The sequence below is a fragment of the Hypanus sabinus genome, chromosome 12 (genome assembly GCF_030144855.1).
Source record: "Hypanus sabinus isolate sHypSab1 chromosome 12, sHypSab1.hap1, whole genome shotgun sequence".
Taxonomy (NCBI): Eukaryota; Metazoa; Chordata; class Chondrichthyes; order Myliobatiformes; family Dasyatidae; genus Hypanus; species Hypanus sabinus.
Window position 1 is genome coordinate 34,522,846 of NC_082717.1, and position 13,903 is coordinate 34,536,748.

General features: G+C 39.3%; 1 protein-coding gene across 1 annotated transcript in view; it reads left to right on the forward strand.

Annotated features, from left to right (window-relative positions):
- Positions 1-541: 541 nt before the first annotated feature.
- Positions 542-13,903, forward strand: part of socs5a (suppressor of cytokine signaling 5a) — a 60,421-nt gene continuing 47,059 nt past the window's right edge. Inside the window, exon 1 of the mRNA XM_059985748.1 lies at positions 542-908. The gene's annotated coding sequence lies outside the window, so the exon portion shown is untranslated. The remainder of the gene's footprint in view (positions 909-13,903) is intronic.

Here is a 13,903-nt window from a genome sequence, read left to right on the forward strand (position 1 = left end):
AGTCAAAGTATTCATAATTGGCAAGCAATTTTAATGCACCTTTCAAATAATTTACAAAACAATGGTTTTAAGATCCAAGTAAGCAAATTTAATTCTAGAATTATCAATTTGTGTATTGTATTGTTTTATATAGTTAGCCATTGAAATCCAAAAATGGCTTTTTAATTTGAACTACTCCATTATTATGAGGCGGTCACTGATATTTTGAGGTAAAATGTAAGAATATTCTATGTCTAGAATGGGCCTTTATGTAACCACAGTTAGTTTCATGAATTATGCAAATATCATTATGTGCTAATGATAACCGTCTGCCTTTTTTTCCTAACCTGGGTTCTTGCTGGCATTCAGCGCGTCCTGGACCTCGTTCCAGATACTTGGATGTTGTGGGGGCAGAGAGTGAGAGTCTCAGCTCAAAGGCTCGTTACGCATCCCTCCTCACCCCGCCCCTCATCCCACCCTACCTCCCATTGGCTGCCGGTTTGCTATGAGCCTTCAAACAGGCGCCTTCCCAGTGGCGGGGTGGCGCCGTCAATCTCTCGTCGTCATGGAGTTTCCGCCAGCAGGTTAGGGTGGTCACGTTCCCATCAATCTCGCTCCTCGCCGCGGGTGGATATTGGCTGCCGTCGAGCTGCGGCCGGGGTAGGAGCGGGGAGCAGCGGCCGGAGTGCCCCGCCGACTGTCGGCTTTCCCCATCCTCTCCGTGGAATCTTCACCCGGTTGCTGCCAGGCCAGGCCAGGGCGGGGTGGTGGGGCTGGTTTGTCGGCGGTCTTCTCCTTTTTTCACCCCCCTTTCCGGATCAAGCCGAGTTCCCGGTTCTTTCCACAGGCGAAAACCCTCCTTCATTTTGTTTCTGCTGCCTGACGGGCAGCGATGTTCCTGGAAGTGGGGCTTCTGTGGATAAGCTGAGGTAAATGAATACAATCCGTGCCTGTACTCACAAAGGGCATCTTCTGACAAAATAATCTTCGAAATATCGGTGTTATATTAAAACTGGTTGAAAGTGTAAATCCGTACGACAGGAATGCATGTTCCCTTTAACCTCTCGCATGTATTGGACTGCATCGACACGGTGAGCGACGAAATAAGGTCTTTCTTCAGACCATTTTCTGAAGGCTCTGGAGGTACAGACGGGATATTTGACTTTTGTTAAATGGTCGGGTTAGCACATGGCTTTCAAATTTAATGTAGATAAACGTTCTCATTTCATTCGCTTTTGAATATGGCATATGTATTCTTCCCCTTCTTCCCAGAAAATAGCCCTCGTGTGTCACGTATTGATAACTCTTTAGCTCCTCTTTATAGCTGTCAGTGTTCTTTAGTATTGTGTACCCAATCGTGGTTGGTAGGTAAAGATGAATCTATAAAAGTGCGATTCCATCCATTTCTTTTTCCTCCCTCCCCCCCCACCTTTTAATACTCATTATTTGATGTGGTGCTTATGTGACAAAATCTTATGATGTACTTTGTCTTGAGCTCTTTTTTTTAAAAAAAGGCTTTATTAAAGTCTCCATGAAAAAAAAATAAGGTTTCTCATCTCAGTTTGAGAATTTTATTGGGTATTTTAGTGTATTTGAAAGTATCCTAATTGAATTTTAAAAATTACCCCAAAGGTATTTAAATACCTGTATTAAGACCTGATGTGTAACTACATTATTGAATATATATTTTTGTATAACTAATATTTTAAACAGTGCATTTTCTTGAGACATCAATGAAATGAAATTTGTAATTTTCTTTAGGAAGGCAGATAAATTGTCTTTAGTTTGGTAAGCACTTTTCTAAATTTGGTATGTGTTCCAACTAAATATAATGATACTTGTGGAGATATTATTTGTTACTTTGCCATATTTATTAACATATTTCATGTTTAATAGAGAAACTTTTAGAATGAGCTTTCAAAGACATTCACTCACTCTAATTTGCGACTTACAAAGGATGTTTCCTTTGCAAACTCCAACAGATAGCAGTAAATCTGATCACTTACATTGGTTGAAAGTTAATATTGGGCAAATTGACCAGAACTTTCTGTCCTTTGCATAATGCCATCTGACCTTTTGTATTCATTTGGAAGTGTTAGACTGGTGATGTTTTGTTCAATAGATTGCCCCTTTGTGAATGAAACACCCTCCCAGCACTGCAGAAATCTTTAGTCTGAATTATTAGCTCACATCCTGGAGTGGAATTTCATGGAATTTCAACCCATGACTTTGTGACTCATCACTTAGCCAAAGTTTGATGTTAAGGAGTGGTGGTTGATATAAATGGCCCTGTTCCTACGTTTGTCTGGAATAAGTCTAAAGATTTGGAATAATTGTTACTGAGTCTATTGCTGTACTATTGGATCTTTTGAAAGCTGTGCCTCTACTCTGACAATATTAAATTAAGTCTGTGAAGATTCCCCTCTTTATATGCTTAATTTAATAATGCCTTTGATTTCTTCCACCCCAACTCACTGATTTCTCTTGGTTGTGTATTGGGAGGGGAATATGCCAACTTTAAAACCAGCCTATGATAACTTTTGAATTCTGTGGAGATTTGATACATTACTGACACAAAGTTCAACATTAAATGTAACCAGAATTTTTATAACCAGAATCAATAATCTCATCCCTGAGTTCCATGCACTTTCAATTGATAATGAAAATGGCTTGTATTGTGCCGTGTCTTATGAGACCAACTTTGAAGATCTGAGGTTCACAAGGTGCTCACATTTGTATCAAATTTATTATGTGAGTCTTATGAAAATTAATGTAAACACAATGTTATTGGGAGATGTGCCATTTAATCAGTTACTCTACCTGGGTATAGACAGCACACCATGGGATATTTAAGGTACTGTATAAATACACCTATTATCAGGAGAGCAGTAGACTGCACTCATAAATGGAACCAACACAGGGTAGGATTCCAAATATAGTGACCTTATTTAAGATGAACTAATTCAGTGTTGACCTGGATTGATTCTAGGGCTTTCCTGGCCATGTATATGCTGTATAAGCTGCATTTCTTCCTTTTCTGGCTCATTATCCAAAACTCTAAGTTAAGGATGAATAACCTGTTGAAAATATGAAATTTGACAGTATGTTTCTAGTTTCGTATTTACCTTAAGTATAATTATACCTGGTGGGATGGGGTACCATTCCTTTGCAGCTCTCGTCCATTTAAAGACTTTGGATGAGTTGGTGCTTAATTACTCAATCACTGAATCCACTGCTGATGAGGGTAGCTAATAAAATGCTAGAACATTTATGAAAATTTCCATTTTCTTATTAGTAAATCTGCAGAATAAATGGAAAATGTTATTAAATAAAGCATTTTTATAATCAATCCCAGTAACCCCAGTGTTTAAGATTATGGTTCAATCACATTTTGCTCCTTCACTAATAGCATTTTCTCCGTAGGAAATCATAAGGCCTTTTCTCAGAACATTGCCCCATTTACAACTTGCTTTTCAAAGTATTGCTGTATTGTTGAATTTTTTTAAAGAGAGAGTTCTGGTTGCAATTTAACTCAGCCATAACTAGTAAAAATGAATTGCATAGCTTTGCAGTTCGAGAGAGCTTGCTGTTGAGTGATTTATTTCTCTAAGAGGCCGTTTGGGTTGCAGCATGTAATACTTTATAGATAAGTACTGGCATTCATAAGTTCCTGGAGTTGTCTTGCTCGAAGGTGAAAGATTTGTGGCTGTCAATATCTCACCCTTGGCATTTACTTAGAGTTCAAGCCCAGTAATGGGCCCTTTCAGCCCACGAGCCAGTGCCACCCAATTTCTCCCATGTGACCACCAACCAACTAAACCATACATCTTTTGGAATGCAGGAGGAAAGCAGAGCACCTGGAGAAAGCTCACAATCATGGGGAGAACATGCAAGCTCCTTGCAGACAGTAACAGGAATTGAACCTTGGTTGCTTGTGGTGTAATAGTGTTATGCTCACCACTATGCTTCAAGCTGCCCAATTACTGAAGGTCTTCAATTAAGTGGCATGGGCTCAACTATCTTCAGTTGCTTCAATGACCGTTCTTCCAAAATAAGGTCAGAAGTAGGGCTGGTTGAACAACGTTTGGTTCTATCTCCAAAATTTCATCAAGTTAAGCAGTTCTTTGTTGGAGCAAGACCTGGGCAGCTATCTGATTAGTGGCAGCTAATATTCATGCCTTAAGTGTCAGATGTTTCCTGTCTTCAAGTTTAACCCCTAACTTGATTTGTGGCATTACTATTACCAAACTGTCACCTCGCATTTTTGGGAGAATCACCCACTGACCAGATTTCTGACTAGAATAGCCAGATAGCACAGTAGCTAAAAGATCAGGTTAGATGCCTGGTATTCTGAGCTGAGTTGTTCCCTTCACCTCCATTTTACTATCTACAGGATTTGTAACCTGGTGGAAATATTGTCAATTTGCCTGGATGACTGTTGCTTTGAGGGCAGCTGAAGAGACATCTCTTTCTACCCTATCACTGCAAAAAGTGCTAAGCCCTTTTCTTATATCTTCTAACTCCTTTGCACTGTTCCCAATGAGGCTTTCCATGATAGAACACCTAAGATACACTTTGGGTTCTTCCCAATCTGTCTAGGACTAGTCCTTATGCAGAGTCCCTACTTCCTTAATACTACCTGCCACTCCACCTATCTTTGTTTTGTTCACCACTGACCTGTCAATTCTATCATACAGATCATTGACATGTAGCAGAAAAAGGGGGTCCAAACACTGATCCCTGCGGAATACCACTAGTCACCAACAGCCAACCAGAAAATGCCCCCTTTATTCTAAATCTTTGCCTCCTGCCATTCGGCTTATCTTTTCTGTAGTATTATGGATTCTTGTTAAGCAGCCTCATGTGGCACCTTGTGAAAGGCCATCTGAAAAGCAAGTAAATAACATTCACTGACTCTCCTTTTCTATCCCTTTAAGGAAACCATGTTGACTTTGGCCTATTTTATTAGGCACCTTCAAGTACCCTGAAGTTTCATCCTTAATTGACTCTAGCATCTTCCCAACCACTGAAGTTGGCCGAACTGGCCTATAATTTCCTTTCTTCTGTTTGCCTCCCTTAATTCTTGGTAATTAGTAATTCTTGATCATTTTAAGTAATTCTTGAAAGATCTCCAATAATTCCTTTGCAATCTCTTCAGCTACCCCTTTCAAAACCCTGGAATTTATCCTTCTGGTTCGGTGACTTCTCTACTTTCAGACCTTTCAGCTTCCCAAGAGTAATAGCAACTACACTCACTCTTACCCCCTGACACTTTCAAATTTCTGGCATACTGCCAATGTTGTTCACAGTGAAGACTGATGCAAAATACTAATGCATTTGTCTACCATTTCTTTGTCTTCTCTTGCTACCTCTTCAATGTAATTTTCAGTGATCTGATAGCCATCCTCACCTCTTACTCTTTGTTTATTTGAAAGAACTTTTGGTATCCTCGTGTGTTATTGGCTAGCTTCCCTTCATATTTCATCAATTCTCTCTTTATGGCTCTTTTAGTTGCCTTTGTTTTTTTTTACGAGTTTCTCAATCCTCATAACTTCCCTTGACTCTTAGTTGCTTTCTTTTCCTTTATGCTGTCTTTGACTTTATACTAATAATTCATTAATTGCACTTTCTCTGGTAAACCAATCACAAATGAGAAAATCTGCAGATGCTAGAAATTCAAGCAACACACAAACATTGCTGGAGGAACTCAGCAGGCCAGGCAGCATCTATGGAAAAGAGTACAGTGAATGTTTGGGGCTAAGACCCTTTAGCAGGACTGGAGAATAAAGATGGGTCAGAGTGACTGACTTCCCATTTTGACATGTTAGTCTATGGACAACTTCACTGCCACTGAGGCCATACACAATTTGAATGAGTAACCCTTCATGTTCTGTCTGGGTGCCTCCAACCAGATAAGACATTGGTCTTGATTTCTCACTGCAATTTACCCCCTCTCCCTTCTCCAGTTCTGTTTCCCCCATTCTGGTTCTCCTCTTACCCCTTCTGTCCTCACCTACCCATTTCCTCCCCTTGGTGTCTCTCCTCCCCTTTATTCCATGGTTAACTATTCTCTGATTCCTTCAGCCCCTTGTCTCTAGCACCTATCATCTCCCAGCTCCTTACTTCATACTACCTTCCCCCTCACCTGTTTTCTCTTAATAACTGCCATTATGTAATCATTCCCGTTCTTCACCTTATTATTCTGGTGTCTGCTTGGAACATCCTCTCCTTTTCTGTTTATTTTTCTCCATAGATGCCACCTCATTGCTGAGTTTCTCCAGCATTTTGTGTGTGGAGCTGAGCACCATCCAATCAAAAATCCTGTTGATGTTGAAAATCCAAAATATAATCCTCAAATACTAATGACTTGAAATATTAATTCTTGACCTGTTAGACTGAAATGAGAGCTTCAACCATGTAGAAGCATTACTATCCTCAGGTTCTCTTCTAAGTTGTGCATGTGTTTTTACTTGGAAAAGTACAACAGTTTTATCATCTCTGAGTCTAAATCAGTATTCCCTACCTGATAGCATTATGGAAGTATTTTCTGAAGAAGTGGAGCAATTCATGGGGACAACTCTGTGCCATCTAAGGGCAATTTGTGGCAGGCATTAAATTCCTGATATTGTTGGTGTCTAAGCAAATTTAAATGCTTCCTGACCACTTGTGTAAATACAGACATAAATTGAGCCCTTTATACATTAATTTTGATAGCTGAAGTTCTTCATTTGGGTGTGGGAGAACTAAGACCAAGAATTGTTCTATTTGTTTTACGTCTGCAAGACATGATTTATGAAAGGATTGAGAAGTTAAAAACATTACCCTCCCTTTAAGTCTGATCATGGTCAACAAATTCCTAAATTTCCTCCTGAAATGTTGGCTAACTATAGGAATATATAACAATATACTGGTATTCTCCACTGAACTGCAGTTGTAAGAGCAATGATTTCAGATACAAGGAAATCATGGTAGGAATGGTAGTGTAGTGGCTAGCACATCGCTTTACAGTGGCAGTTGAAAGAGCAGGACTTGCAGCATTGCTTGAAAATACAAGAATATAAAGAAATTTATTCCATGAGCTTGCCCTGTAAACAGTTTCTTTTCTCATAAACCACATTGGTTACTCTCTAGGTTGTGCTCTTAGATACAGTGGAGTTAAAACTCTACAGGTTTTTCTGAAAAGCTGTAACTTTTCTCCAACACTGCACTCTGTCAACCTTTTTCTAGTACTGGGTCTCCAAAATCATGCTGTAGTGAATTCCTGGTTAAAGTTTCCCAACACCAGTTTACGTTCTATGAGAAGTACTATGTGAATTCCTGGTTAAAGTTTCCCAACACCAGTTTACGTTCTATGAGAAGTACACTTGAATTTTGGTTTATAATATCATTCTCCCTTTGGGGTATATCTGATGGCTGTCATGTCAAATTTGGTATTTATAGTACAACTTGTATCAAGCATTGGTTAGCTGGAATATTGCAATATAGATAATAGAAAAGTACAACACAAGTATAATAGGCCCATTTCGTCTGTGCCAATTAGGGTGCAGATGTAACTACAGGTGTGTGTGTCCCCCACCCTTTTTTGAAAGGTAGAGCGTTCCTATGAAGCCTTTCTTAAGCCGAAATGGCATAAAGCAAAGAACCATTTGTTTATATGGGAAACATTTTTGCAAAAGCGAAAATCCTCTTTGTAATGTGAAAACAGGTTACTAATGGAGGTCTTTTGTAAAAGTGAAGCGGTGTGAAGCAAACATTCGTAAAGTGGGGGACACCTGTAATTCCATGTACCAGCATATCGATGTCACTCTTTCCTGCCCATTTATGTGTAGTTAAATGCCCCTTAAAGGTTATAATAATTTCCAGACATCTACCGCTTTCTAAATACCTTGCCCCTCAAATCTCATTTAATCTCCCCCCCCCAAAAAAAAAGCTTATGATGAATCTCTTTTGAACCCTCGACAGAGCCTCCAGGTCCCTCCTATAGCATGGCAACCAGAGTAGCACACAATATTCCAAATGTAAACAAACCAAAACTGCATATTTGCAGCATGATTTCCAAATTTATCTCCAAAAATATTCCAACTGATGTATATCCTGTAATATCCTTAGACAGCCTTTCCAAATGTGAGTGACTATCCCTAAGAATCATTTTTTAAAAAAAATCTCTATTACTGCTACAAGTTTAACTGGTCTATAATTCCAGTTTTGTCCCAGTTTCTCTTAAACAATGGATCAACATTAGCTATTCTCCTGACTTGGCATCTTGTCCATGCTTAGAGATGTCAAGGATAAAACAATCTCCTCCCTTGCTTCCCTTGGTATTCTGGGATAGATCCTATCATGTCCACCTTAATGTACTTCATAAAACCCAACATCACCACCTTTGTTGCTGTAGAATATCAAAACATCCCTTCTTAATCACACCATTATCTACATCCCTCTGGCACAAACACAATGCATGGGGTGACACGCACTTTACAGTATAGGGTTCAATTCTTGCCACTGCCTGTTTAGAGTTTGTACGCTTCCCCTGTGACTACATAGGTTTCTTCCAGGTGCTCGGGTTTCCTCCCACAGTCAGTTGGTTAATTGATAATTGTAAATTATCCTGTGATTAGACTAGGATTAAATTGGGGGGGGGGGGGTGGATTTCTGGGGGGTGTGGCTCAAAGGACTGGAGGAGCCTGTTGTGTGCTGTATCTCAGACTTTTTTTTAAAAAAGTGCAAAATGCTCATTAAGATCCTCACACACTTTCCCATGCATAAATGTCCTCAGGTAGGCTTTCTTGTAATAAAAGTATAAATACATTGGGGTTCTCCTTAATCCTTGCCAAGGACATACCTTTTTGCTTTCTCAATTTCTTGATTAAATTTTTTCCATCTTTCTTTAAATTCCTCAAGGTGTGTCTAATGTCACCTTCCTAAGCCTTGCATGTGCATTTTTTTAAGCAATGTTCTTGTTATTCAAGGCTCCTGAAACTTGCCATTCTTGTGTTTCATCATCACAGGTTCTGAATTCTAATCAACAGACCTTCAAACAATTCATTTCAGATATGGATTTGCCTTCAGACAGGTGTTCCTATTTCAGTACTTTCACCTGAGGATTAGTCTTTACATAATTATCTTACAGCTGTGCAATTATAACAGTATAAAACTTTGATCTTCTGAACAGTCTCATTTCCCAAAATTAAATCTACTACAGCCCCATTTATATTTTGACTATTTATATATTGTTTCAATAAACCCACTTGGATACACTTAATGAGCTCTGCCCCTTCTGAGCCCTTGGCAGTAAAGAAGTCCCAGTCAGTACAGGCGTCCCCCGCTTTACGAATGTTTGCTAATCGCCACTTCGCTTTTACGAAAGACCTACATTAGTAACCTGTTTTCGCATTACAAAGAGGATTTTCGCTTTTACAAAATTTTTTCCCATATAAATTAATGGTTCTTTGCTTTACGCCATATTGGCTTAAGAAAGGTTTCATAGGAACTCTCTACCTTTTGTAAAGGGGGGGGTCACCTTTACTGGGGAAGTCTAAAATCACTTGCTGCAATAACTTTTGTGTGTGTTTTTTTTTAATCTTTCTCTGTTTTGCCTGCATGTCTGGTTACTTGGGGGCTGACAGTATAACTGCATCAGAATGATTATTCATTCCTAAATTCTATTATAGGGCCTCACTAGATAAACCCAAAAGGATCTCCTAGTGCAGCAGTGATAATTACCCTAATCAGTAATGTAACTTCCCAACTTTTTCCATCAGTCTCTCATGTCTCAAACATCTCTATGTTGGGATGCTGAGCTGCCAATTCAGCCATTCTTGCAACCAAGTTTTTGTAATAGTAACAACTTTGTAGTTCCATGTGCTGATCCAGACTGTAAGCATATCTGCCTTGCCTGTTACATTAATTATATTTAAATACAGTTTAAGCTATTGTTCCTGCTGTGTTACATTATCCTGGCCCTACCTGTTTTTGCTGTTAGATTTGACCTATAGCTCTTTGATCATTCCACCTGCTGACCTAATGCTCTTGGTTCCTAAAACCTCGTCACACAAGTTTAAACACTCCTGGACCTTACTGGTAAACCTTACCACATGGATATTGGTCTTGCTTGAATTTGGCTGTAGCTTGTTGGAAGCCTTCCCTCTTGCATCAGCTCTTTAGTCACTTGTACTGTCCACCTATTTCTGGCCTCACCAGCACATGTTGCAGAGTGTAAAACTGGTTTATTATTGTCACATGTATCGAAGTACAGTGAAACATTTGTCTTGCATGCCATGTATTTAGATCAGTTTATAAAGTTAATTAGAATGTTGCTTGGGGAGAAGGGATAGGCTGGGTTTTTCATAGGACATAGAGGATTGAGGAGGGGCCTGATCTACATCAGCTTGAGGAGCATATATAGAGGTAATGTATAAACATTTCTTGGGGATGTCTGAATCCCAGAGGGCATATGATAATGCTGAACATTGTGGGCATGCTATGCTCGTGTAGGAATGTGTTGCAACACTTGTGGACTGCCCTCAGCACATCCATAGGTTGTGTAGGGTGTAAATGCAAACTACACTTTTCACTGTTTTGGTGTGCTCGTAAGTAAGTGAATCTGAAGGCAAGGAATAGAGGTTTAGAAAGGGTCTGTGGAAGGATTTCTTTTTACCAAACCTGATTGGAATATAGGCCATGTGCTTGAGTGGATGGTGGAGGCAGAAACTGTCACCATGTTTGTGTGTCTAAATGAGTATATTAATCACTATGACATAAATGGCTGTGCACTAAGTACTGGTTTGTGTAATTAGTTGATTGTTTTCTTAGGACATGGTGGGCCAAAGAGCCAGTTTGTGCTGTATGACTGACTTGGGTGAAGCTATAAGTTGATCAGAATTGGACCTAGTTCCATATGCCTGCCAATCTATTATAAAACAACTGACTTGGTACTTAAGAGAATACTTGTCTCATTTTTATGGAGTGCCATATTAATAGAGCAACCATTCCTTCCCCAGCCGAGGATATAAATTCTGGATGATAGTAAAATCTAGAATGACACTTTTTTTGATTGTGCAATTCACTTTCTTGAAAATTGCAAAATACTTTAGCACTTGCTGCAGTGCTTTTCTGATTTCTGGGCAGATGAGTAGATGTGTAGAATACTGGTTGGATTGAAAAATATGAGGTCACTTGGAGAACAGAAAGGAAGGCAGTTACTCTCCATGATTAAATAAGAAAATTCCCCATTTTGAAGAGATCCAAAGCAGTGGTTACATAATCTTTGTGTTAATATCTGCATAGTAAGTGAGAACATGTCTCTACTGCTCTCAGATATTGACTTTCTTTGCAAACTGAAGTTAAACAAATTTTGTAGAGTCTCTGATTTGGAGGAAATTTGGATTTGAATATCTACCTGTTTTAGTGATATGTTTAATTACCAGGCTTTTCATTCAGTAAGTTAAGAGTTAGTGCCAGAATGCAGTCATGAGCAAACATGTGACTACATTCTGCTTATTTGCTGCATGAAAAGCTGTGTCCTTGCCCCGATTGAGTTAGTTGGCGGTCTTTCTTTTCATAGCTAGTGATTTGTCACATATCTACAATTCATTAATGTAATTATGGATACATTTGATGCTAGAATCAAAATGACCGAAGGCATAGGTCTGGACAATCAATGACCGGCTTTGTTTTTTTGGGGAAATGTTGTAGGGTGGAGAGTGTAAATGCACTGACCACTTTGACACTTTTTTTAAAAGCTTGAACAATAAAATACCAGCTACATTGTCTGAGAATTAATTCATGAATAATGGTCATGGTGCAATATTGGTCTTGCCCTTGAGAAAACCAGGATGCAGCTGGTCATGCTGAATTTTCTGCTGGTATCAAAGTATGCTTTGTGTTGTTGGGCACCTTGTGGTACAGCATCATTTGTAAATGGCAACAAACTAATTTTTCTTAGTATCCAGAATATGGATATTGTGTAAAGTTGATACATTTTGTCTATCCAGCATTCTTTGAGGTAGCAGAATTAAATTTCCTTTTATTTCTGTAATGCGTGAAGAAAACTTTGTTCACATTTAAATATTCCTGTAGTGTTTAATGTTTGATCTTAGGAGTTGCACTCTATTAAGGGATATTCGACCATAAGATAGGCATAGGAGCGGAATTAGGCCATTCAGCCTCATCAAGGCTAATTTATTATCCCACTCAACTGCATTTTCCTGCCTTCTTCCCATAACCTTTGATGCTTTGACTAATCAATAATCTATCAACCTCTGCTCTAAATATACCCTACAACTTGGCCTCCACAGCCATCTGTGGCAATGAATTCCACAGATTCACTACCTCAGCTTAAGACACTCCTCATCTCTTGTTCAATTCTGAGGCTGTGCCCTGTGGTCATAGACTTCTCCCATTGTAGGACACGTCCTCTCCGTATCCACTCTATCTAAATCTCTTCCTCCACCCTCTTAACATTCTTCTGAACTCCAGTGAGTCTAGGCCCAGAGCCATCAAACGCTCCCTCCTATATTAATCCTTCATTCCAGAATAATTTTTGTAAACCACCTCTGAAACCTCTCCAATGTCAGCACATCTTTTAGATAAGAGGCTCAAAACTGCTCACAAAACTCCCAAGTGCGGTTTGACCAATGTCTGATTAAATCTTCTGCATTACATCCTTGCTATTTTATCTCATCCTCTTAAATTGAATGTTAACATTGCATTAGCCTTCCTTACCACTGACTCGAGCTGCAAGCTAGCCTTTAAGGACTCCTGTACATGGACCCCCAAGTCCCTTTCATCTGAGTTTTAAATTTTGTCCCCATATAGAAAATGGTCTGTGCCTTTATTCTTGCTACCAAAGTGCATGACCATACAATTCCTTGCACTATATTCTATATGCCACTTCTTTGTCCATTCTCTCAATCAAAGTCCTTCTGCAAACTCCCTACTTCCTCAGCACTACATGCCACTCCACCTACCTTCGTACAGTATGCAAACATGGCCACAAAACCATCAATTTCATCGTCTTGAAAAATTGACATAACATGAAAAGATCACAACACTGACCCCTGCAGAACACCAATAGTCACCTGCAGCAAACCAGGAAAAGGTCCCCTAATTCCTACTCTGCCTCCTGCCAGTTAGATTATTTATCTATGCTAGTATTTTTCCTGTAATACCATGGGCTCTTTTTTTCTTATTAAGACACCTCATGTGGTACCCTGTCGAAGGCCTTCTGGAAGTCCAAGTAACCAACATCTACTGACTCTCTCCCTTGTCTATCCTACCTGTTATTTTCTCAAAGAATTCTAATAGATATGTCAGGCACGATTTCCTTTAAAGGAAACCATGCCGACTTTGGCCTATTTTATCATGTGACTTCAAGTACCCTGAAACCTCATCATTAAAAATGGACGGAAACATCTTATCAACCTTTGAGTTTGGGCTAACTGGCCTATAATTTCCTTTCTTATGTTTCCCTTCTTTCTTGAACACTGGGGTGACTTTTGCAATTTTCCAATCCTCTGGAAATATTCCAGAACCTATTACTACTTGAAAGATCATTACTGGTGCCTCCACGTAGTCTTCGGTTACCTCTTTATTGAACCCTGGAGTATAGTCCATCTGGTCTATGTGACTTATTTACCTTCAGGCCTTTTACCTTCCCAAGGATCCTCTCCTTTATGGTAGAATCTATATTCACTTCTGCCCCCCGACGCTCTTGAATTTCTAGCATGCTGTTGGTATCTTAAGTGAAGACTGAAGCAAAAACTTCAATTTGTCTGCCATTTCTTTGTCCCCCAATACTTCTCCAGTTCTTTGGAATCTTCAGTGGCTGAAGCTTGTGCAATCTATACATTCTGCACTAAATGAGCCCGCTAAGATGTTATCAATAATGTTTTTGAGGGCTTTGACATGTTTTGACTGGTTGTGA